A 23,530-nucleotide genomic window follows, 5' to 3' on the forward strand; every position below is an offset into this window, starting at 1 on the left:
TTATTAGTGCATGTTAGAGTTCAGGGTGGCTCTGGGGAAGAAACTGTCTCTGAGCCTGTTTGTTCTGGCTCTGATGCACCTGTAACACCTGCCCGATGGCAACAGGTCGAACAGGTGGAAGCCAGGGTGTGAGCTGTCCTTTGTAATGTTTTTTGCTCTGTTGAGGCAGCGTGAGTTGTGTAAGTCCTTCAGGGAGGTGAGGGGGCAGCCGATGATTCTCTGTGCCGAGTTTATGACCCTCTGAATCGCCTTTCTGTCTGCTTCAGTGCAGCTGGCATACCACACTGTTATGCAGTATGTCAGCAGGCTCTCAACAGCAGAGTGATAGAAGGTCACCATCAGCTGCTCCTTCAGTCTGTTTTTCCTCAGCACCCTCAGGAAGTGAAGTCTCTGCTGGGGCTTCTTGATGACCGCGGTTGTAATTGCGGTCCAGGAGAGGTCAGCAGATATGAGGGTACCAAGGAACTTGAAGGAGCTGACTCTCCACATCCTCACTGTTGATGCAGAGGGGGGTTGGGTCTGCACTTTCCTGAAGTCAAAGATGAGTTCCTTGGTTTTTGTGGTGTTCAGTGCTAGGTTATTCACCGAACACCACAATGTTAGTTTCAGGACCTCATCTCTGTATGCAGACTCTGTTGTCTTGTAGAGGCTTTCAAGAGCGTTGCAGCAGGTGATGTGTAGAAACGAGACGTCACATGTTCCCGTGGGAACCGGGTCTCCCATTCATTTCGCTCCTGGTTTTATCCTCGAGGCTCAAACTGGGGATGTCATCATCCTCCTATAGGAGCGCTTAGCGAGGCTACAGGAGAAGGGGAGAGGGCAGGTGCACAGCATAACATCCACTAGCATGCAAACAATAAGCATAGCACCAGCATTAGCTCAGTCAGCAGCATGGACCAAACACAGCAAACCAAGTCATAGTATTAGCATAGCATTAGCTCCATTAGCAGCATGGATAAGACATAGCAAACCAAGTCATAGTCAGATATATATAAGTCACTTAACAACATAATGCAGGCAATGTATAATAGGGATGGGTACCTTTCACATTTGAACCGATACCGGTACCGGTACCTGTGAATCGATACTGGTACCCAACGGTACCTTTTTTCGGTACTTTAGTCTCAAGAAATTTAATTTACCTACCTCAGTCGTAAAAAAGAAAATCCAAACTTCAAATAACTACAATTTCGACAGTTTTCGGCTTGTCATTGCTCCAACTGCTTTGTTGTTGAATCAAGTAAAATCCTAGGTAAGCATATATTGTGCGTGTGAACGTTGACACGAAAAGAAAAAAGTAAAAAAAAAAAAAAAAAAACGGTAAATTTTTTTTTTTATAAAAAATATTTTTTTTTATTTAAAAAAAAAAAAAAAATCTGTGTCTCACTTGATTCGATACTCGGTAGTACCGACGTGTTTCGGTTCGGTACCTCAAAAGTACCGAATTCGGTACCCATCCCTAATGTATAATGCATAATACATATAACATTTATATCATAAACCATAGATATTACATTTGGAGGCTGTAGATAACTTACTTTTATCATGAACGCACTCTCTCACTGTGACAGCAGTGGAAAACACATGTGCCGCCAAGATGGCCCCTCCATTTAACCATAGCATTTAACCACAATAGGACCCCTAGGCTGTCCAGAGAGATGCCTGCCTGGAAGTAATAGGACCCCTGGGATGTCCAAAGAATTGCCTGACTGGAAATAAGCAATTAGCAAAAGCGAAAGGCTAGAGAAAGCCAGGAAGACCCAGAAACAGCTGGAGAAGGTCTGTCGAGGTGGATCTCAAGGAAGAAAAAACATCATGGAAGGAAGTAGAGAAAATCGCCCAACACCAAACCAGCTGGAGAGAGTTCATGAATGACCTATGCTCCCCAAAGAACAAAAGGGTTTAAAAAGAAAAGCGAAAGGCCTCTCCTCTGTCCTGATTCTCCCAGACCTATCCTCGCATCCCTCGCAGGAATGGGAGTGGCTGGCTCTGCGCTGACATGGCTGACATCATACCTCAATGACCGCTCCTACCAAGTGTCATGGAGAGGGACCCTGTCGGCCACCCGCCCCCTGTGGACGGGTGTCCCCCAGGGCTCGGTCCTAGGACCCCTTCCCTTCTCCCTCTACACTAAATCTCTGGGTAACATGATCACCTCTCATGCCTTCTCGTGCAGATGATACTAAACTCTTCCTCTCCTTCCCTCCCTCAGGTATCCACGTCTCCGAGCAAATCTCGGCCTGTCTGTCCGACATCTCCGCCTGGATGACGACCAACCACCTCAAACTGAACCTAAGCCAAACAGAATTGCTCCACCTGCCGGCCAAATCCTACTCCCTGACGACCTTTCCATCACAGTTGAGAATGCAGCTGTGACCGCGTCCCCGACCGCCAAGAACCTTGGTGTTGTCCTCGACGACCAGTTGAACTTCTCTGCTTACATCGCAGCGACAACCAGAACCTGCAGATTCCTCCTGAGCAACGTCAGAAGGATCCGCCCCTTCCTGACAAAAGAAGCCACCCAACTCCTCGTCCAATCAACAGTCATCTCCCGCCTCGACTACTGCAATGCACTGCTTGCTGGCCTTCCGACCACTGCCACCAAGCCTTTTCAACTCATTCAGAACGCAGCGGCCGACCTGACCTCAAACCTACCAAAGTCAGCCCGTCACCCCACTTCTTAGGGACCTGCACTGTCTCCCCAAGGCCCTCGACCTGGCATACCGTGCGGCAAAGGGAACGGCTCCCGCCTACTACCTCCGGTAAATTATCTCTAACTACACACCCTCAAGACCCCTACGCTCTGCATCTTCTGGCCGCCTCAGACCTACTCCTATCCGAGCTCCGGGAGGGTCATCAAGGAGAAGCCGCCTTTTCTCAGTCCTTGCCCCACAATGGTGGAACGAACTGCCCACCACAGTTAGGACAGCCGAAACCCGTCCAATCTTTCGCCGTCGACTAAAGATGCACTTCTTCAACCATTATCTGAAAAGAATTATTAATAAAAAAATATATATATCTAACCCTAACTAACCTTACTCAATCAATCAATCAGATTTATTTATATAGCACATTTAACATGACACGTGTCAACCAAAGTGCTGTACAGAGGGTAGATACACATAGATACATATTGACAACAATCACACTCCGTTTTATGGGAGGGCACACAGGCAAACACATAGGAAAACAGGGCATGAGTCAGTGAACGGGAAAGGCTAGTAGGTAGAAGTGGGTTTTGAGCCTCGATTTGAAGGCATCTTCTGTCATGCACTTGTCCTAATATACTAATCTACACTGTAGCACTCAACACTTTGATGAACATTGTTACTCAGTCTGATGACTTGTCGTACAGAACTTGTAAGTCGCTTTGGATAAAATAATGTAAATGTAAAATAATAATAATACCCAGCATAACAAATAGCATAACAAATAATGATGAATTTACAACAACCATATTGTGCAATGAGCAGGATTACATGGTCAAATATCTCAAGCAAAATTTGAATAGGGAGGTCAATATTTGAGAATGTCTTTCTAATGGAGCAGAAAGCACTGGGTGCTTTATCTTTTGGTACATTTGCTGTTAAGTTATCAGAGGCACACATTTCTAATCCCAGGCAATTGTACCATTAACAGTGATTTACGGTTGTGTTACCTAATGAAAAAGAGTATCTGTTTTTCTTGCAGTTTTTTGTACTTGTAGGGGGACACAAACAAAGTTAGCTTTAATTAATCGATTAGCTGTGCTTTTTAGAGCTAAGCAGGAACCCTGCCTACCTAATGTACAGTACTGCCCAGTTTGTACATTTATTTTACTCTTGGGTGTGGGTAATCAGGCAGGGAAGGAAGTTATTCATTTGTGTTGCTACACCCACCCACCACGGTTTGTTCCACACAAGGGAAGAAAGAGATGCTGGGAAATTAATAATTAAAATAAAATGTTGACTAATTTATCACTTGGGCCTCTTTGGCACCCTCTAGAGTTCTTCTCTCGTAACGGGGGCCTTATTTTGAGAAACATTGATTGATTGATTGAATTGAAAACTTTATTAAAAGATTGCAGAATGGGTACAATACAGTACCTCAATACACACAATTGTTAATGTACAAAAGGCCCAAGGACTGGGCTGACATAAGGACTGTGGGGTGCTGTGCTGCTGTTCTGCTGTTCTGCAGCGGGACGCCTCTCAGTCAGACATAAAGGCTGTGGGGGGCTGCTCTGCTGTTCTGCAGCAGGATGCCTCAGACATGTCTAGACATGTCTGTCGATAGCCAGCATCCATATATACTAGTGGGCTTAGAGATTCCTTCAGTTCATGTGTGCGTCCCTGATCACAAGTAAGTGTTAAATATGTGTATGATGAGGACGCTTAGTTATTGTTGGTGATTTATATGGTTAAGGCCTATACTAATGTTATAATTCTACCAGCTGTTTAGGAAGCAATTTACCAGTATGTTTATAGTGATAATCTAGCCTATTGGGTATAATCTATGTTGTTGAGTATAGTATCTAGTATCTGTTTAGCACAGTTTATCCCTGTAACTAGTATAGGTAAAGCACTGCTTATCCCCATTGGTAGTTCCACTCGTGAGGTTTATGTTACTTGTAGCAACAGTATATTGTATAGTATATAACAGACTGATTAATGAGTACTAGTAACGCTCATGTCTTTGTTTCCTCCCCATTTAGAACCACACACACACACACACACACACACACACACACTCTCACATACTCCCACCGGGTTAATGGGAAATAGAAGTAGAAATGGCCTGTGCATCTGTCTGACCATTGATAATAAAACTCATCAAAGAACGTTCCTGCCTCCCGTGTCCTGACTAGACACCCCGTGTTGTTGACTATATTTCCTAACCACCAAGAGCTTCACTACAAAATGGTCCTTCGAACCGGATAGAGTCAACGATATGGCAACCAGTCAAGGAGGGATGAGCCTCCCCGCTTCACCATCCGTGCGCCCCAGACGCACCGTGCCGCGCCCGAGATGGCTAGACGACTACCTAGTGGACAGTACACGCCAGCGTGACATAGAGCAGCTGCGCAGGCATGAAGAGGATAAAGCACAGCCCAGTCCCGCTAGAGGCACATCCCCCATGCCACCAATGCAGAATGTGCACGAAACAATAATGCACCAAGTTCTGGCGACTGCGCGGCAACAGAGTGAGACGGCTCTGGAGAATGCACGCAGTGCGCGGCAACAGAGTGAGACGGCTTAGAAGCAAACCAAGCTTTTGGAGCTTGTTCTGCAGCACCATTCCTCCCGATCCTCAGCTCAGTCATCAAGGAGGTCATCACGGCATCAGACTCCAGTTCGCCAACTCCACCCAGAAAGAGTAGGCGAAACGCAGGTCTCCCCTGCCCGTGCACCTCACTACTCCCCAGCCGAGGATCACCCAAGTATAGCTGCAGTGGAGCTTGTTCTGCAGCTCCATTCCCCCCGACCCTCAGCTCAGTCGTCAAGGAGGTCATCACGGCAACAGACTCCAGTCCGCCAACTCCACCCCGAAAGAGTAGGCAAACCGCAGTTCTCCCCTGCCTGTGCACCTCACTACTCCCCAGCCGAGGATCACCTAAGTATGGCTGCAGAACTAACCGACCAGCTAGAAGATTTGAGTATCCACGAGCCAGAGTGGACACTTCCCCCACCTCTCAGCCGAGCCACTCACCCCCTCCAACGCGCAATTGAAGTACCCCACGGCTTTCAGGCTTGCAAGCAGGAGAACCAACAGAACCAAGGCTCCTCTCGTCAGCCCAGCCAGCCCAATAGGCCAACCCAGAACCTGCCGCAATCAGAGGGCCTGGCAAGAAGCGGACCCTCATACTGGCCACCGACCTCCTACCCGAACCCACGAAGCACATCCAATGTGGCTCCGCCTAGCCGCAAGTATGAGGAAAGGAACGAGCCTCAGCAGAGTTACCCGCCACCAACCTGGGCGACACCTCAGGTCATGCAGCAACCCATGCATCAGCACATGCCTCAGTTTGCACACCAGTCAGCACATCAACCTCCGTATGTGCCCTACCTCGCCTACCAAGGGAACCCAGTCATAGCGAGACCATATCCCTCCACAGTATACCAGCATGCACCCCCCAATATAGAAGGTCCAACATTCCCGGACTTTAACAAGGAGGATAGAGCCCAATACGTGGAACTACGCCTTCCCCTCAGTACACTCCTCAATCCTTCTCATTCCGAGCATTACAAGTATGCCATTCTGCTGAAGCATATAAAGGTGCCGCGTGCCCACCGCCTGGTGCTGGCTTACGCAGAGTCAAGTATGCCCTACTCGGAAGCTCTGAGGGCACTGGACGAGCGATACGGATGCCCATACCAGTTCGCTCTGAAGGAGATAGAGGACATGGAACGCTTACCACCCATTCGAGACGATAGAGCCCTCGACGAATTTGCCATCAGAGTGCAGTCGCTAGTCGGGATGCTGATGTCTCTTCAAGGCGAAGGTCACGAGGAACTCCACTGCGGCTCAAACGTGAAGCGCCTCCTCAACAGGCTTCCCAAACACCAACAAGAGAGGTTCTGTCGTGAACAGTACAGGAAAAACCCAGACAAGACGAAGCTGTCCCTCACCGACTTCGCAGAGTGGCTGAGGGTAGAAGTCAGATGCCTGGACATTGAGCCCTCCCTTCATGCTCACAGTGAGAACGACAGGAGAGACCCCAAGTATCAGCCCAAGATAAAGGTCACTACGGTGATGCATGGTACAGACAACCCCCAAGATCCTCCACCTGAAAGGCCCTCCAAAGTATATCAACCTGTCCAGACCCAAGGGAAGGGTAAGATATACTGCCCCTACTGCGAGTCAGAACACTACCTCAGCCAATGTGAACGCTTCGCTAATCTGACCAGAGGGGAGATAGTGGACTGGATCAAATCCAAGAGAAGGTGTTGGAGATGCGGTCGTCCTCACCTAGCCTCCGCCTGCGACCTGAAGAAGCTGTGTCGACTCTGTAAGTCCAAACACCTCTCCGTCCTGCATGAGGTTAACCAGAGGAGTGGGAACGAGCCCACCATCACCTCAACAGCAGAGACTCACTACCTGGATCAGCCAAACGGATACAACCGAGTGCTCCTGAAGATCGTCAGAGTCAACCTGCACTACATGGACAGAGTCAACACCTATGCAGTGCTGGATGATGGCTCAGAGAGAAACATCCTGCTCGCTTCAGCAGCACGCCACCTGGGAATACAGGGTCAAGCGGAAGACTTGACCCTTCGCACTATCCGCCAAGACGTCAAGACCCTGTCAGGCTCACGTGTCTCCTTCGCCACCGCCCCAGTATCCGAACCAAGGGAAAGGTTCCCTATTCAAGGTGCCTTCACCGGTGAACAGCTAGGTCTGTCTCAGTACAGCTACCCAGTCACCCAGCTCCACTGCTGCTTCCTCCCCGTCTGCCGAGCTATTCAGCCAAGTCGAACGGCTGTGGCAGCTGGATACACTGCCTTTCAAGAGCGAGAGGTTAGTGAACAGATCCAAACAGGACAAGTACTCAGTGGAGCTGTGGGAGGCCGAGACCACCCGTGTAGAGGTCAACGGAGTGCAGCGGTATGCCACCCCCCTCCTGCGAGTCCAAACCATGCCCAAGCTGCAAGTTTCAAGGGAAGCTGTAATGAAGAACCCACGGAACACAGAGGAGAGACAAGCCCCTACTGAGGTTCCTCTGGAGGAACCTAAAGACAGACGAACCACCATCAGTGTACCAGTGGGAGGTCCTGCCCTTTGGGACACATGCAGCCCCTGCTGTGCAACCTTTGCCCTCCAGAAACATGTCATCGAGTCTAGCCAACCAGCAGAGGATGTTCGCCACAGTGTAGAACAGTGTTTCTATGTGGATAACTGTCTGCAGAGTCTGCCCACCAAAGCCACAGGCGGCTTCGAGATCCGCCAGTGGGCCAGCAACCAGCCAGAGGTGATCGGCAACCTGCCCAAAGAGGCCAAGGCAGATAGCAGTGAGAGATGGGTCTCCCAGACCCATGGGGAAGCTCACGAAATGACACTAGGACTCAGTTGGCACTTCATGGAGGACACGCTCCACTACAGACATCGCCCAGTTGCCCCAAGCCAGACAACTATGAGAAAGATACTAGCAAGCCAGTACGACCCCCTGGGTCGCATCCTGCCCTTCACCACAAGGGCCAAAGTTCTGGTCCAGAAACTGTGGGACACAGACCGCGACTGGGATGACCCACACTTACCTGCCGATCTCCTGCAACCCTGGACCACAGGGGAAGAAGAGCTCCCACAGCCCCGAACAGTCAGCCTCTCACGGTGCTACTTCCTCATGGGGCGGCCCGACTCCTCACTCCCTCCAGTGGTGTACCCTGAATCCGAAATCCTCAGCCGGAGAAGATGGCGACACAGTCAGGTGTTAGCCGACCAGTTCTGGACCCACTTCCTGCATAACTACTTACCCTCCTTGCAGTCCAGGCAGAAATGGGTGAAGGACACAGAGAACCTCACTGTCGGCACGGTGGTGATGGTGATTGACCAGTGGCTACCTAGAGCACTGTGGCCTGTAGGACGGGTCACGAAGACCATCAGGAGTGCCGACGGGAAGGTGCGGTCTGCAGAGGTGCAGGCGGACGATAGGACCTACACCAGACCAGTGGCGAAGCTTATTGAGTTACCAGCCATCCCAGAGGACGCCCCGACAACGACTCCGGAAGACAGTTGAGCCTTTCCATGAACTAATCCACACTGTGGATTAGGGGGCGGCTGTACAAAAGGCCCAAGGACTGGGCTGACATAAGGACTGTGGGGTGCTGTGCTGCTGTTCTGCTGTTCTGCAGCGGGACGCCTCTCAGTCAGACATAAAGGCTGTGGGGGGCTGCTCTGCTGTTCTGCAGCAGGATGCCTCAGACATGTCTAGACATGTCTGTCGATAGCCAGCATCCATATATACTAGTGGGCTTAGAGATTCCTTCAGTTCATGTGTGCGTCCCTGATCACAAGTAAGTGTTAAATATGTGTATGATGAGGACGCTTAGTTATTGTTGGTGATTTATATGGTTAAGGCCTATACTAATGTTATAATTCTACCAGCTGTTTAGGAAGCAATTTACCAGTATGTTTATAGTGATAATCTAGCCTATTGGGTATAATCTATGTTGTTGAGTATAGTATCTAGTATCTGTTTAGCACAGTTTATCCCTGTAACTAGTATAGGTAAAGCACTGCTTATCCCCATTGGTAGTTCCACTCGTGAGGTTTATGTTACTTGTAGCAACAGTATATTGTATAGTATATAACAGACTGATTAATGAGTACTAGTAACGCTGATGTCTTTGTTTCCTCCCCATTTAGAACCACACACACACACACACACACACACACTCTCACATACTCCCACCGGGTTAATGGGAAATAGAAGTAGAAATCGCCTGTGCATCTGTCTGACCATTGATAATAAAACTCATCAAAGAACGTTCCTGCCTCCCGTGTCCTGACTAGACACCCCGTGTTGTTGACTACATTTCCTAACCACCAAGAGCTTCACTACAGTTAACACTTTGGCGACCACAGTCTTGCAGCGATTTATGCCTCAGAGGACAGAGGTTTGTTTACAAACCGATGTACTTTCTAAGAGCTATATATATAATTTATAGTATTGCTATCTGTCCATTCTCATTGTCACTTGAGTGCATAAACTGTGCCTTCATAATGGCTTAAAGAAAATAAAAATCCATCGGTTGGTTGTCATTTTATAGCGTTGTGAATATAAGGTTTATCGCGCTTTTCGTCTCGTATTTTTTCCAGGAAGCTAGATAATAGGCTAAACGTTGGTGCCGTTATATCAAACGCCATTTCTGCTGTATATATACGAATGAAATAAAACAAACTGCGTAGCATCCGGACTATTACAGAGCATCTATGGATGAAATGGGGGCGGCGGGGAATGCCGATTAGTATTATTGATTAGCAATAGAGTGTGCGTTCAGGTAGCCAATGTCAGTGATCGATCACGTTAGGTTTTAAAACAATGTCCAATCCAGCTGTAATTTGGGGGAATAGTATCCTACCGTCAGGCCATGTGATCGCCGGCAGCATTCCTTCATTAGTCATCGGATTCTGGTAGATCGATATGTCCATTGGCTAATCATAAATCCCATTATTCCAGGCTGAAATATGCGTTCGGTAATGGGATCAAAGATGGAGGGTCTTCGTTTGGAATCGAGGCTCATATGATCTGCCCACAGACTGTAAAAGAATATTTTTTTACAATCGCCCTCAATGATACTGCAGTGGAGCGATGGCGCCCCTAAGCGGATCTGGCCGGTATTGCATGTTTCGAAAATCAAATATGTGGGTAGGTCATGCATCTCGATCGCGGACGTTAATAGCGTTATAAATATGGAATAAAACAATAACAACTTGCCACGGCTATATACGTGACTCTGGTCCACAACCAGGCCACGTGAGCGGATCGGCGAGGCCGAGAAATCCGCTCTTCGCTCTTTAAAGCTTGGTCCGCTCCGCTAATCGCTCATGTTGACCCCGCCCCCAAGTCGCTCTCCGCTCGCTCCCCGCTCACCTTGAATCGAGCGCTCCCCGCTCCCCGCGCCAGATCGCTCGGCCGATTTTTTTTTTTTTTTGGAGCATGGTGTAAATTAGCTCAAACTACAACAGTCTACACCCCCTGGGCCCCTTAACAATTGTTTGTATTGAGCCGCATTGTAATTGTACCCATTCTGCAATGTTAAATAACGTTGTTTATCCATTCACTAGCTCTATTAAGCGATGATAGGCTAGCCGAGCCACAATGCTATGGTCGCTGCCATTAACGTTAGCATGTAAGCTAACAACAACAACAATGGCGTCGATACTTTTTCTAACAGGAGTGAGTGACAAAGCCTGAACAGGATATCACAGGTTCACCCTTCTCATTGGTTGAAAATGGCCTTCATGTTTGTACATCGCCATCTGTTGCTTTGGCATTGTACTGCATGTATATATTACATCAACAGTGTTAAACCACTGTGAGCGGCCTGGAGTGGATTGGAGCGGAGGAGAACTCTCGCTCCGGACGTCGCGCCGATTCATTTTAAAACCCACTCCTCGCTCACGTCAAAACCGCCCGTTCCGCGCCGCTCACGCGCCGCTCACATGGCCTGTCCACAACACATGGCACCGAAACACGTATATATACGTGGACGGTCCTTAAAGTGTTAAGGGGATGCAGACCAGAGAAAGACTTTCATCTTGTTTACATCAGGGTCCCCCATTTTCAATTAATCAGGTGATTCTCATGAAATCTTGATTTCAAAATTTCAAACATAATTTTTTTTAACAAACTTGCACCAACACATTTCCTTTCCAAGCACTATAAGCCAGGTCTGGAGTATATGTGAATAATAATTAGAAAATATTTATTTACAATTTAACACCTTTTTGAACACATTTTCCAAAATAAGTCCTTCAAATTCTCATTACCGCAACAGTCTTAAAACGTCAAGACAATAAAAAAAGCTTATACATTTTCACAGTTTTAAGAATTGATTATTAACAGTCATAGACACATACCTGAAACTATGAAATAATATATATCTTTAAATAATAATTTTTAGAATAGTTTGTCATATTACTCTCATTACCGCAACACCTTCTGCAGTCGACAACCAAATTTTTGTGATATTTCATGGAAACCTGAATTTGTCTTAAAATGTCATTGTAAACCTGAAAGCACATGGACATGCTTTTAGAATCAAATTATAATTGTTCACTAAATTAAATAAACATTAAATTAACAGCCATTGTGGTAATGATACATGGGTTTCAGAAATGAGATTAATGATTTCGGTAATGATAATAAGTATATGCTAAGTGTTGCCAGCCATAACTCGAGGCTTAAAGTGGAGATGAAGCATAGCGATAAATACATATTCATAGCATCACATTAGTATTTAGATAAGCCACAGAAAAAATCACGTTATAAAAATAAGCAGTTTCTAAGAAAAAACAATTTGTTATGTGCATTTTTGAAGCATTTATCATTATGGGCGTGGCCATTTTGTTGCTGACGTCATGAGGCTGGTTTGGTGTATACACTGCTGGTTAGCTGCCTATAGTGAATGGGTCAGTCAGTAAATAAAATGTTGCCTACAAAACAACGGGACCGCGGTGGTTCTGTTTGTATTGCTCCTGGCTGTTCAAACTAATTTTACCATGTGAGAGAGAGGAAAGTTGGTTAATTTCCACAAACTACCAGTGAAAAAAACAGTGTTGTTGGCACGTTGGCTCAGGCTGGCTGCACTCAGGCGGCGCGACCAGCCTGTTGGACAGGGAAGGAGGATCTGCAGCGAACACTTCATTGCCTCGGATTATGTTGTTGGGGTGGGATGTTTGTCCAGAAGACCACTAATCAGCTGAAGCCGGACGCGGTTCCCTCGGTCTTTGACAGACAGACCGGCCCAGGCAGTTCAGCATCGCGGAGCATTCAGCCTGCTGGCTACCTAGATCCACTTCAACCAGCGTCGCGGAGCATTCAGCCTGCTGGCTACACAGCTTGTCGGTGTGCTAATAGCCTCGGCAAGCTAACGGTAGCTGGCTACACAGCTTGTCGGTGTGCTAATAGCCTCGGCAAGCTAACGGTAGCTGGCTACACAGCTTGTCGGTGTGCTAATAGCCTCGGCAAGCTAACGGTAGCTGGCTACACAGCTTGTCGGTGTGCTAATAGCCTCGGCAAGCTAACGGTAGCTGGCTACACAGCTTGTCGGTGTGCTAATAGCCTCGGCAAGCTAACGGTAGCTGGCTACACAGCTTGTCGGTGTGCTAATAGCCTCGGCAAGCTAACGGTAGCTGGCTACACAGCTTGTCGGTGTGCTAATAGCCTCGGAAAGCTAACGGTAGCTAGCTCCAGCAGCTTGTCGGTGTGCTAATAGCCTCGGCAAGCTAACGGTAGCTGGCTCCAGGCTATTAGCACATCGACAAGCTGCTGGAGCTCCCGACGCTCGGCTGGTTGAAGTGGAGCTAGGTAGCCAGCAGGCTGAATGCTCCGCGACGCTGGTTGAAGTGGATCTAGGTAGCCAGCAGGCTGAATGCTCCGCGACGCTGAACTGCCTGGGCCGGTCTGTCTGTCGAAGACTGAGGGAACCGCGTCCGGCTTCAGCTGATTAGTGGTCTTCTGGACAAACATCCCACCCCAACAACATAATCCGAGGCAATGAAGTGTTCGCTGCAGATCCTCCTTCCCTGTCCAACAGGCTGGTCGCGCCGCCTTGAGTGCAGCCAGCCTGAGCCAACGTGCCAACAACACTGTTTTTTTCACTGGTAGTTTGTGGAAATTAACCAACTTTCCTCTCTTTCACATGGTAAAATTAGTTTGAACAGCCAGGAGCAATACAAACAGAACCACCGTGGTCCCGTTGTTTTGTAGGCAACATTTTATTTACTGACTGACCCATTCACTATAGGCAGCTAACCAGCAGTGTATACACCAAACCAGCCCCATGACGTCAGCCATGACGTCAGCAACAAAATGGCGGAGCCCATGTTGAAAACAGGGATATTATATTTGATTTTTCAGACAAATAAGATAGATTTCACATTTGATTATAAAACCCTGTCTTACACAAGGTACACAACAAACAAACTAGGATCACATTGTTCACTGCTTCATCTCCCCTTTAAGAGCAAGCCTGTTGGTTACCGTACTTTTCGCACTATAAGCCGCACCTGAATATAAGCCGCAGCAGCTAAATTGAATGATGTGTACATATATAAGCCGCACTGGACTATAAGCCGCAGGTGTTTTAATGTTTAATTAATTACCATAATGTAAGGGTTCGTGCACAGAGGGGATTGTCGGGAAAGAGATGGCTGTTTGAGGAAGCTCCCATTTATTAACATTTTTGTTTAAACAGTAACGGTAGCTAGGTACTAACGATAGCTACTTAGCCAACACTAGGTAGCTACTAACGTTAGCTCATGGAACGATAGCTACTTAGCCAACACTAGGTAGCTACTAACGCTAGCTCACGGAACGATAGAGCCAACACTAGGTAGCTACTAACGTTAGCTCACGGAACGATAGAGCCAACACTAGGTAGCTACTAACGTTAGCTCACGGAACGATAGAGCCAACACTCTTCTTCTTCTTCTTAGGCCTTTAAATTCCCAAAGGAACATAGGCCATCGACGAAGCTCCTCCATCCTATTCGGTCTTGTGCCCTCCGCTCCAGATCTTGCCAGGACAGCCCTTCTTTCTTCATCTCCTGTTCTGTGGTTCTTCTCCAGGTGGTTTTTGGTCTGCCTCTCTTCCTCCTGCCCTGTGGGTTCCATGTCAGTGCCCGCTTTGTGATTGATTTCTTTCTTCTGAGTGTGTGACCTATCCACTTCCACTTCCTCCTCCGGATTTGAATTTCTATTGTGTCCTGTTTGGTGAGTTCCCACAGGTTGGCGTTAGAGATGGTGTTGGGCCAGTATATTCCCAGGAGGCGTCTGAGGCACCGGTTGGTGAAGGTCTGTAGCTTGTTGATTATAGTGGTGGTGGTTTTCCAGGATTCTGAGCCATATAGTAGAGTGGTCTTTACGTTTGAGTTGAAGATCTGTAGCTTGGTCTTGAGTGACAGGTTTTTTGCCTTCCAGATGATGTTTAGCATGTTGAATGATGTCCTTGCCTTTCCAATCCTGGCTTGGACATCATCTTCCGTACCCCCTTCCACAGAAATTATGGTTCCAAGGTAAGTGAAGCTGTTTACATCCTCTAATGGGTTTTGTTCCATGGTTATGGGTGTGTTGTTCTTGCTGTTGATACGCATTACTTTGGTTTTGGATGAGTTTATTTTGAGCCCGAGCAGAGCAGCAGTTTCTTCCAGTTTTTTCTGATTTTTCCTGCATCTGTTGATGTGTGTGAGCCAGTAATGCCAGGTCATCAGCGAAATCCAGATCTTCCAGCTGCTCTGTCAAGCTCCATTGTATGCCGTTTTTTTTGTTGCATGTTGTTTCTTTCATCACCCAGAGCATGTATGTTGTTTCTTTCATCACCCAGAGCCAACACTAGGTAGCTACTAACGTTAGCTCACGGAACGATAGAGCCAACACTAGGTAGCTACTAACGTTAGCTCACGGAACGATAGAGCCAACACTAGGTAGCTACTAACGTTAGCTCACGGAACGATAGAGCCAACACTAGGTAGCTACTAACGTTAGCTCACGGAACGATAGAGCCAACACTAGGTAGCTACTAACGTTAGCTCACGGAACGATAGAGCCAACACTAGGTAGCTACTAACGTTAGCTCACGGAACGATAGAGCCAACACTAGGTAGCTACTTGATGTTGATATCAGGAGCTATCAGTAGCTAGCCAGCTAGATAACATTAGACAATGCCTCATGTATTAAACTAAAGTGAATAGTCGACTGGGTCATTTTGTTTAATGCTTCAGTTATGTTGAAAGAGGAGCTGCTCATGCACTCGACTGTGAGGGGGAGGAGGAGGGCTCGACTGTGAGGGGGAGGAGTTGGGGCAAGGCGTGCACTGCTGCAGCAGATTTACGAGTCTGATCTGACGGTCACAGAGCTGAGGGAGCGAGCCCAGTTAGCTGTAAAAATCCATAGATTAGCCGCACCGTTATAAGCCGCAGGGTCGAAAAATGGGGGGAAAAGCTGCGGCTTATAGTCCGAAAAGTACGGTATTCAAAGCAAACCACTTGGTGTGTCTGATTAGCCACAAACACCAAAGCAGTCAATTACATTTGTGTCATTTTACTTGCATCACAAAATGTTGGTAACACAACAAATTACATAACTATGAAAACCTCTAATTTACTGTCTATTTGTCAAGTTAACAGTGAACCTTTTTAATGAGAGATTATTTCAGGGCTTGCCAACGCTCACTGACTGCAGTGACTGGATGCTTTCATAAAATTGCAACTAAAGCATTTGCATATCCTCTCAATCAAATTAAGAAAAAAATGCAGTTCAGCTCAACTCACAACTTTATTCTGTTTAACAACATTCTGTTTAAAAATACAATAAGATGCAATCAATATACATAATAATAACAAAAACAAATAAAACCTTTTCCATAGAACAATCATTGGTTCAGGTCATATACTTCAAAAAGTGCTTTAAATACCAAAAAATAACTCAAACAAATCACACATATCATTATAGGCCTGATAACGCAAAATGTGCAACTCTGAACCTTGCTTAGATAATACAATCCATATAGGCCTAAGATAAATGTGTATATTCTGGTTAAAAACAAGTAGGCCTGTACAAAATGAAATAAAAAACAAGGACACAATCATGACAAAATGGTTGTCATGTATAAAACATGCTTAGACCTGTAGAACCCCCCACCCCACAACACGCATTTACACACACCAGTGTTTTAGACACACTTCTTTGTGTATTTAGCCCAGGGCCCTGTTCCCCGTACCTGGTTCAACTAAGTCGATCGGGAGTCCCATTATCCAGATTCAGTTAACGAGATGATTGAAGCCGGGATTTTCCTGTTCCTCGAAGGTGGATTCAGTCTCGTTAACTCAAACCAGACTTGAGACCCAGGATTAGTGCGCGCGGCCGCTTCATTTGAAAAGCCAGCACGTATCGATAGCAGAGATCCTGATTCTCTAGCGGCATTGATTGATTAATTGATTTAAAACTTTATTAACATATTGCAGTACGGCTCAATCGCCTCGCCGACAAGTTAAATGCGTTATCTATAGGCTAATTTTAAGTCCCTCATTACCTCAATCAATCAGATTATATTTCTTTAAACTTGCCTGCTGGATTGAATAATCAAATGAGATCTTGCTAGCTAAAATAATTAGTTAAACTGTTATACAGAATAACGATACGGCTCTCTTGCCCATTGATTGATGTATGGTCGATCTTTTACTTATCTCCACTGTGGTGTAACGGGTTCTTCTTTTGACTTTCACGCAGACGACCGGGGTTCGAAACCTAGTCTCTTCCTTCTTTTTGCAATATAGGAATAATTCAATTTGGTGCACGTTGAGAGCTATATAAAGAATGACATCCTCAATGCATGTAGATTTATAATATTTTAACTTAAAACTAGGCTACCTTTGCGTATAATCATTAATATTATATTCCAAAAAATTATATTGGAAACACAGGGATTTGAACACCGGTCGCCGGGTTGCCAGGATTGAGCACTACCGCTGCGCCACTGTGCCAGATGGGATAAATTCATTGTTTATACATTAATGAACGAGAGACCCGTGTTTAGAATATTCTTTATTTTGTTGTTGTTGCACCGAGCGAGCGCCACGGTATATAACGTGCATTATTTAGGACAAAGTGAATTTAGTATCAGCATTTTGGGTCTATTTTACATTTCAAAAGACCCCTCTGGAAGAATGGAGCACAAAAACGTAATTCAGAATGGTATAATGCAGATCCTAGACTGTGGGAATAATTTCAGGAAACGCGCTGTCACTTCTTTGCGGGGGCGTGGCGATGGTTCATCCGGCTAACTTGAACTTAAACCCTGCTTTCGACCAGGCTCAAACTTTTGGATCTGTTGTCATGGTGATTTGGACAATCCAGATTCGGGGAACCGGAAAGTCCGGCTTAAGTCAGACTTCACCGAAAGTTATCCGGCTAACTCAGTTATCCAGGTACGGGGAACGGGGCCCAGATCTCAGCTGAAACACTAAAATGACGTGCAGAGGATGTGGCAGGTAGTGGCTCCGGGATGACACATTTGATGTCGTCCAAGTAATACCACACTTTCTCTCCATCGAACCTCCGAGATGGAATGTAGAATTTGTTCTCTCCAGCACAATTCATTGTGTCAACCTCATATTGATCATCCACAATCTGTAAAGGACATAGATAAAAGAAAAAGTACAAAACAGGACTCAGGATTTACCATTAACAAGTAACCTAGTGTCCATATCTAAAACTAGTTCTACATATACCTGTGTGATGGTGCCAGGGAACAACTCTGCATCATACTCCACAAGGACCCACTTTCCCACTTCCAAAACAGGTCCTGGCTCTGCATTCTCCGTATCTGACTCCACATTCGCTCCTATGAAGGAGCACTCTTTTGGGAGAAAGCATCCGCATGCACTGCCACAAAAGCAGGATACGTCCAGGGTCTGGATTACTCCTGGTTTTGTAGATGTCAGCTATAAGCAGAAATTAAATAATAAATGTATTAAAAAAGCATATGAATCAATCAAGTTAAGCCAACTTATGACAATTCATTAATTAATTAAAACACTCTTAACACTTTGAATGCCCAAAACGACATAACGTTAGGTTATGGCTATAACCAAGTTCTGTGAGTATTGGTGACGCTCGGCGTCACTACTGCACTGTACCTCGCTCGTGCACGCGCACTGAATAAAAAATTCCACAATGTACCTTTACATCCCAACATCCGTCTGGCCACACCCCTATCAGCTTACCTACATAAGCAGGGGTGGGGCCACATACTCGCCTCCTTCCCAAGCTTTCACCACAAGGTGAGATCAAGGGCAGCAGCGGCGTCTGACGCCGAGCGTCACCAATACTCACAGAACTTGGTTATAGCCATAACCTAACATTTTGTATCGTATGGCTCCACTCGGCGTCACTACTGCACAAGGGAGGCCGAGCGAGAGCCATCGGCCGACAAATGTACCCCGCTGAGGCCCCCCACAACCATCAGATCAGGGAGGACCGAGCCCCCTCGACCCCCCCTAATGGAGGGCACCCCCCCTATTGGAGGATCACGGGAGGGCGACGGATCCGACCGTGCGAAGAGGCACTCAAGCAACTCAACGCACAGGGTGAGCAGACCGTGGCCTGACCCCACGACTACACACACGCACAACCCGCATGCCACCCGGGAACGAACGGAAGGAACAACCTCGTTACTGCCCCCAGAATCACGGGGTCAAGAGCAAACCCAACCCCGTGGCAAGGCCGTAGCAGCGGAGCGCGAAGGAAGACCCAGACCCACTGAAGGGACTGGATCCCCTGGAAAACAGGGGCCCGGAGAGGTCAATGACGCCAGGCATCAAGACCCCACTTAGTGACACCGCCCCCCACATCGCCAGCGTATTCGGATAAGGCCCCTCCAAGAGCGGGCCCTTTCCCCCCAATAGCACACCGCCTGGCACACTGACCCTGCAGAACAGGCAGTCAGCATGGCCGTAAGCACACAAAAAAGGTTAACCAACGGAAGCAGGCAGCGCACCGGGGAAACCAGGCAACAGGCTGTAACCTGAGCCTGGAGCACTGCGGACGAGACAGGCGCCAAAGGAGTTAGCTGAGAACAGCCCCCCCGGCGGAAGGGGCGTATGCTGGCGTTGTTGCATGACCAAGCCTCCATTAAAAAAAACCCACCCAGAGGGGTTGAGGCAGAGAAGGCTGACATGATTGGCAGACGTCATGAACGTGCAGGGGCACACTCAACCGGGTAACCCGGGAGTTGACACTGCTCCAACACACCAGGGAATCAACCACCTTGTCGTTACCCTATGCGGTGGTTGTTCCTATAACCCCTCAAGAAAAAACTCCAAAACACACCTGCGGGCATAACTGGCTATACCGCAGTACAAGTGTTTCAGTTTTCAAAAAAGGGTTATTCCAGGCCTACGGGTCGACGAAACATTACTTCGGACCGGGCCCGGCGGCACGGGAAGCACAGGGTTCCAGAGGAGGTCCAAGACCACCCCAACAGCCCCCTCTTCGCCACGTGTGAGAGAGGAGCGAAAAGAATGGAGAACCAGCCCCAAGCACACCGCACTTGGTATTCCCAGGCGGTCTCCCAACCAAGTACTAACCAGGACCAAACCTGCGTAGCGGACGAGATCGGACGAGATCGGGCGTGTACAGGTTGGCATGGCCGTAAGCCATTACGACAGTGCAGAGTACAATATGTACCCAACAAGGGTCTCCATAGCGCCCAACCCTGTGACACCCGGACCGACCTGGCATTTTCCCCCCCGAAAAAAGCACAAGTCCCTCAGGGTATCAGAACAGCAGATCTGCATCCCCGGCGGACAACGGGTTAACTGACCTGGACCAGCGTGACCAGACCAGTCCCGTGTCCTAACCACACCGACATGCCCACTCCAGGAGAGGGGGTAGGTATGCGTGTCGATCTAAAACATGAAAAGAGGGCGCCACCCAGACGGTCCTCATTTAGACCGTGCTCAGTGGCCCACCCCAAGGACGTGAGACCCCTCTACCTATGTTCAGATCTATTCCGTTAACATCCCCCAGATATGAACGAGAATTCATCGAGACAACCTAGTAAACTGGCGCTCGGAAGAGACAAAACCCCATCCCAGTTGCCCTATAAAAACGCTGTTTTAACAAGCAACCAAGGCGCACTTAGCCCCTGTGTGATCCTGTAACAGAAACACACCGAGCCAGCACTATGTATGCGTCGAGACCCAAACACATCAATGGATAGTCTAGCAAGACACCAAACATTGTTCCTCCAAGTCGCCTGGGAGAACGACACGGAGCCGTCGTGCTTCATGTACCTTCCTCTTTTTATCCAAAAAAGAAAGAACACAGACTGACATGAATCCCTCGTGACGCAGGCTGAGGGTAAAAATTGTTTACATTTTTACATCCCACCACCCTCCCATAGGGAGGAGGCGGAAATCCCCAGAGAGACTTCCCACGCGAGCTGTATAGATTGAAAAGAATATATTGCAACATTGAGCCATGTAAAATTTTGGTTTAGGGCTCTCCGAGGAGGAGGCACTGAACCCATACACACTCAATAATCGAATTGAATCGAATACAGACACAATAGAGCAGGACTCCTTTTTGGAGTTCTACTCACCTTGACAATCTGAGGAGGAGGCTCTGCACTCTGAGGAGGCTCCCTCACATGGAAGGAGAGTCCTAACTCACAGAAGGCCCGAGTAGGAGCTTCGTGAGGAGGAGCCCTGACCCCTCCCTGAAACAGATCCATCATATGGACCTGAACAGTTCACAAAGTCTTACCAACAGAGACGCGCACAGTGACGTACTCTGTGGCGGGGGAATTTCTGCGGTGCACACGCCCAATATTCCAGGGCGTGGGACCAGGAAACCCCCCCCCCCTCTTACCCTGTAACGTGCAGAACAGCAACGTGACAGGAACCTTGAAGAACAGGAGGTCTTAACCCCTGCCCATCAAAGAAGGGGAGGAAAGGATTACCAGTTCACCCCTTTACGACCCCACACCCATGATACGATGTAACGACAAAAAAGAGTATGACACAGTCATAGTCAGCTACATGAAGCGTCTAACAGCTTCACACAGCTCATGTGCTAACCTGCTATCTGATTTTTACTAAGGAAAAAACACAGAATAGAGAGGGCCCCCTTAAGAGCCCCGGTACCAGACTTACACATGTGCTTCTGTGGCCAACCCAACCCAGTTGTAGATCACAAGATACACACAACCCTTTACCACCACAAAAAATGGCAATACACTCTACAGAGGAACGCCGTTTTTCATAATGAGAGAATACACAATTCTCGATTAGTATCGGCCACAGGCCTTGCTAAGCACACACGAAAAGTGACTAAACAATCTTTTCTTTTAGGAAAATACAGTTCCTCAAGCAGTTTTAGCACAACCCCAGCAATCAAGCCAAGGGTTACACCGTATCCCACCACACAGTGACACAATATATTGTAAACAACATGTCTGAGAGGAGGGTGAGGAAGTCCCCAGGGAACCGGGGGGAACACCCCTCCTACCTTACCCTTAATACGGCCAGTTGAACAGGTAAACCTGTTAATATGTGAACACACTGTTCATTGTCATTACAGGCTGAGAAAAGAATTCATTCTTCACTCATATGTCATTAAGCATAGCTTTATAGGTTAGTTTAACCCCCTTAGTTGTGAGTACACGGTACATGAACACACATGATGTTTCTCAACACAACAAACCAGATCATTTTTACATCTGTAACAAACAACCCGATTTGCATGGAGAAGCTAATACCAGTGACAAGACAATTCACACACAACTCGCGTCGTATCCTAAATGTAGTGCAGCAACACTCGTTTTGGAAAACATCGTTATTTACAAAACATTTAGAAGGGAAAGAAAGAAGAAGTGTTCAAGGTCCGGTCGGGACCTTTCCTACCGTGAGCGCAGACCAAGCGAACTGCAGTCTCTAACAGGGCACCGATAGTAAACACAGCATCTGTGTTGACGACACGGGCAGCGTCTGCTCCATCCCGCCGCTACGGTTCTCCTTGTTGACGCAGTCCTCGCCGGCCGGGCTCCGGGTAGGTTTGACTAACATCCTCTGTCAAAGATGACGTCGTAGTCAGAGTGTTTAAAGCATGTTATAGTCACAGAACGTTCAACAGTGTAGCATTAAGCTAACAGCCGAACGGCTGATAGCCACAAGCTAACGTATACCAGCCTGGTAAACACAGCGAGCCAACGCCGCAGCTAACAGCTGCGCGGCTAACAGGTAGGCCACAACTAGCACGCAAGCTAAGCAGCTACACCTGAACCCGTACACAAACGATATAACAAGCCACACTTCCGACAGGTCGCCGTCTGAAACCTTCCTCCCCTTTAAGAGAGAAGAGAAAAAGAGATGTCAACACAGTTTACAATGGTGATTTGACCAGACATCCGGCGGAGCCAGCACAAGTCCCATCTGGGCTGTAGCCGACTTGAACATGGATCTTCCGATAACGAACATCCATGCCCACATTTCCTCGTTAGGGTATACTCTCATTTGTATATGAAAGATGGGGCCTACACGGTGACAGAGAAGCATCCACTCATCCAGAGAATCCTGGGATCACCAGTTACTGGTCGTGGCCCACTAGTTGACTATAATGGGCTTCAAACCAAGATCCTCCGCCGTCGCCTAAAAGGCTGAACAGAAGGACCCTAATCTGGGGCCGGTTTTCGTAAACATTGTCAGCTAGCCCCCATAGCACTAACAGACAAGTGGTGCTCGCAAGCAAACATTACTCACCAAACCTGGAACCCACCGCTTCTCACAACAGTCGGTGCGTCCTACAGTCCAGCTGTGTTGCTGGAGGGTCTTACCCCATCCAGCCGCAGCAAGGAGGATTGTAGTTGGGAGGCATGTCAGCGGCGTGAACTCCTAATATGAAAAAACCGGTGGAGGTGTAGAATGATCATCATCTTCCAGACACTCCAGTAACAAAGACAATATCGCCGTATTTTCTCGAAAATAGTGAGAGAGAAAATAAAGATATGATGTCAACGTATCTCTTGTTTTCCAACTTTCTTCTACTAACAACCTCGTCAAGTGGGGATCTACCGAAGGCACTTCCTTGTGGTGAAAGCGAAGAAGGAGGCGAGTATGTGGCCCCACCCCTGCTTATGTAGGTAAGCTGATAGGGGTGTGGCCAGACGGATGTTGGGATGTAAAGGTACATTGTGGAATTTTTTATTCAGTGCGCGTGCACGAGCGAGGTACAGTGCAGTAGTGACGCCGAGCGGAGCCATACGATAAAGAACACGTGTTATCAGCCAGCCCCCTGAATGCCCACCACGACAATTAGCGCGTTCTTTTT

The sequence above is a fragment of the Notolepis coatsorum genome (genome assembly GCF_963971535.1).
Source record: "Notolepis coatsorum genome assembly, chromosome: 20".
Lineage (NCBI taxonomy): Eukaryota > Metazoa > Chordata > Actinopteri > Aulopiformes > Paralepididae > Notolepis > Notolepis coatsorum.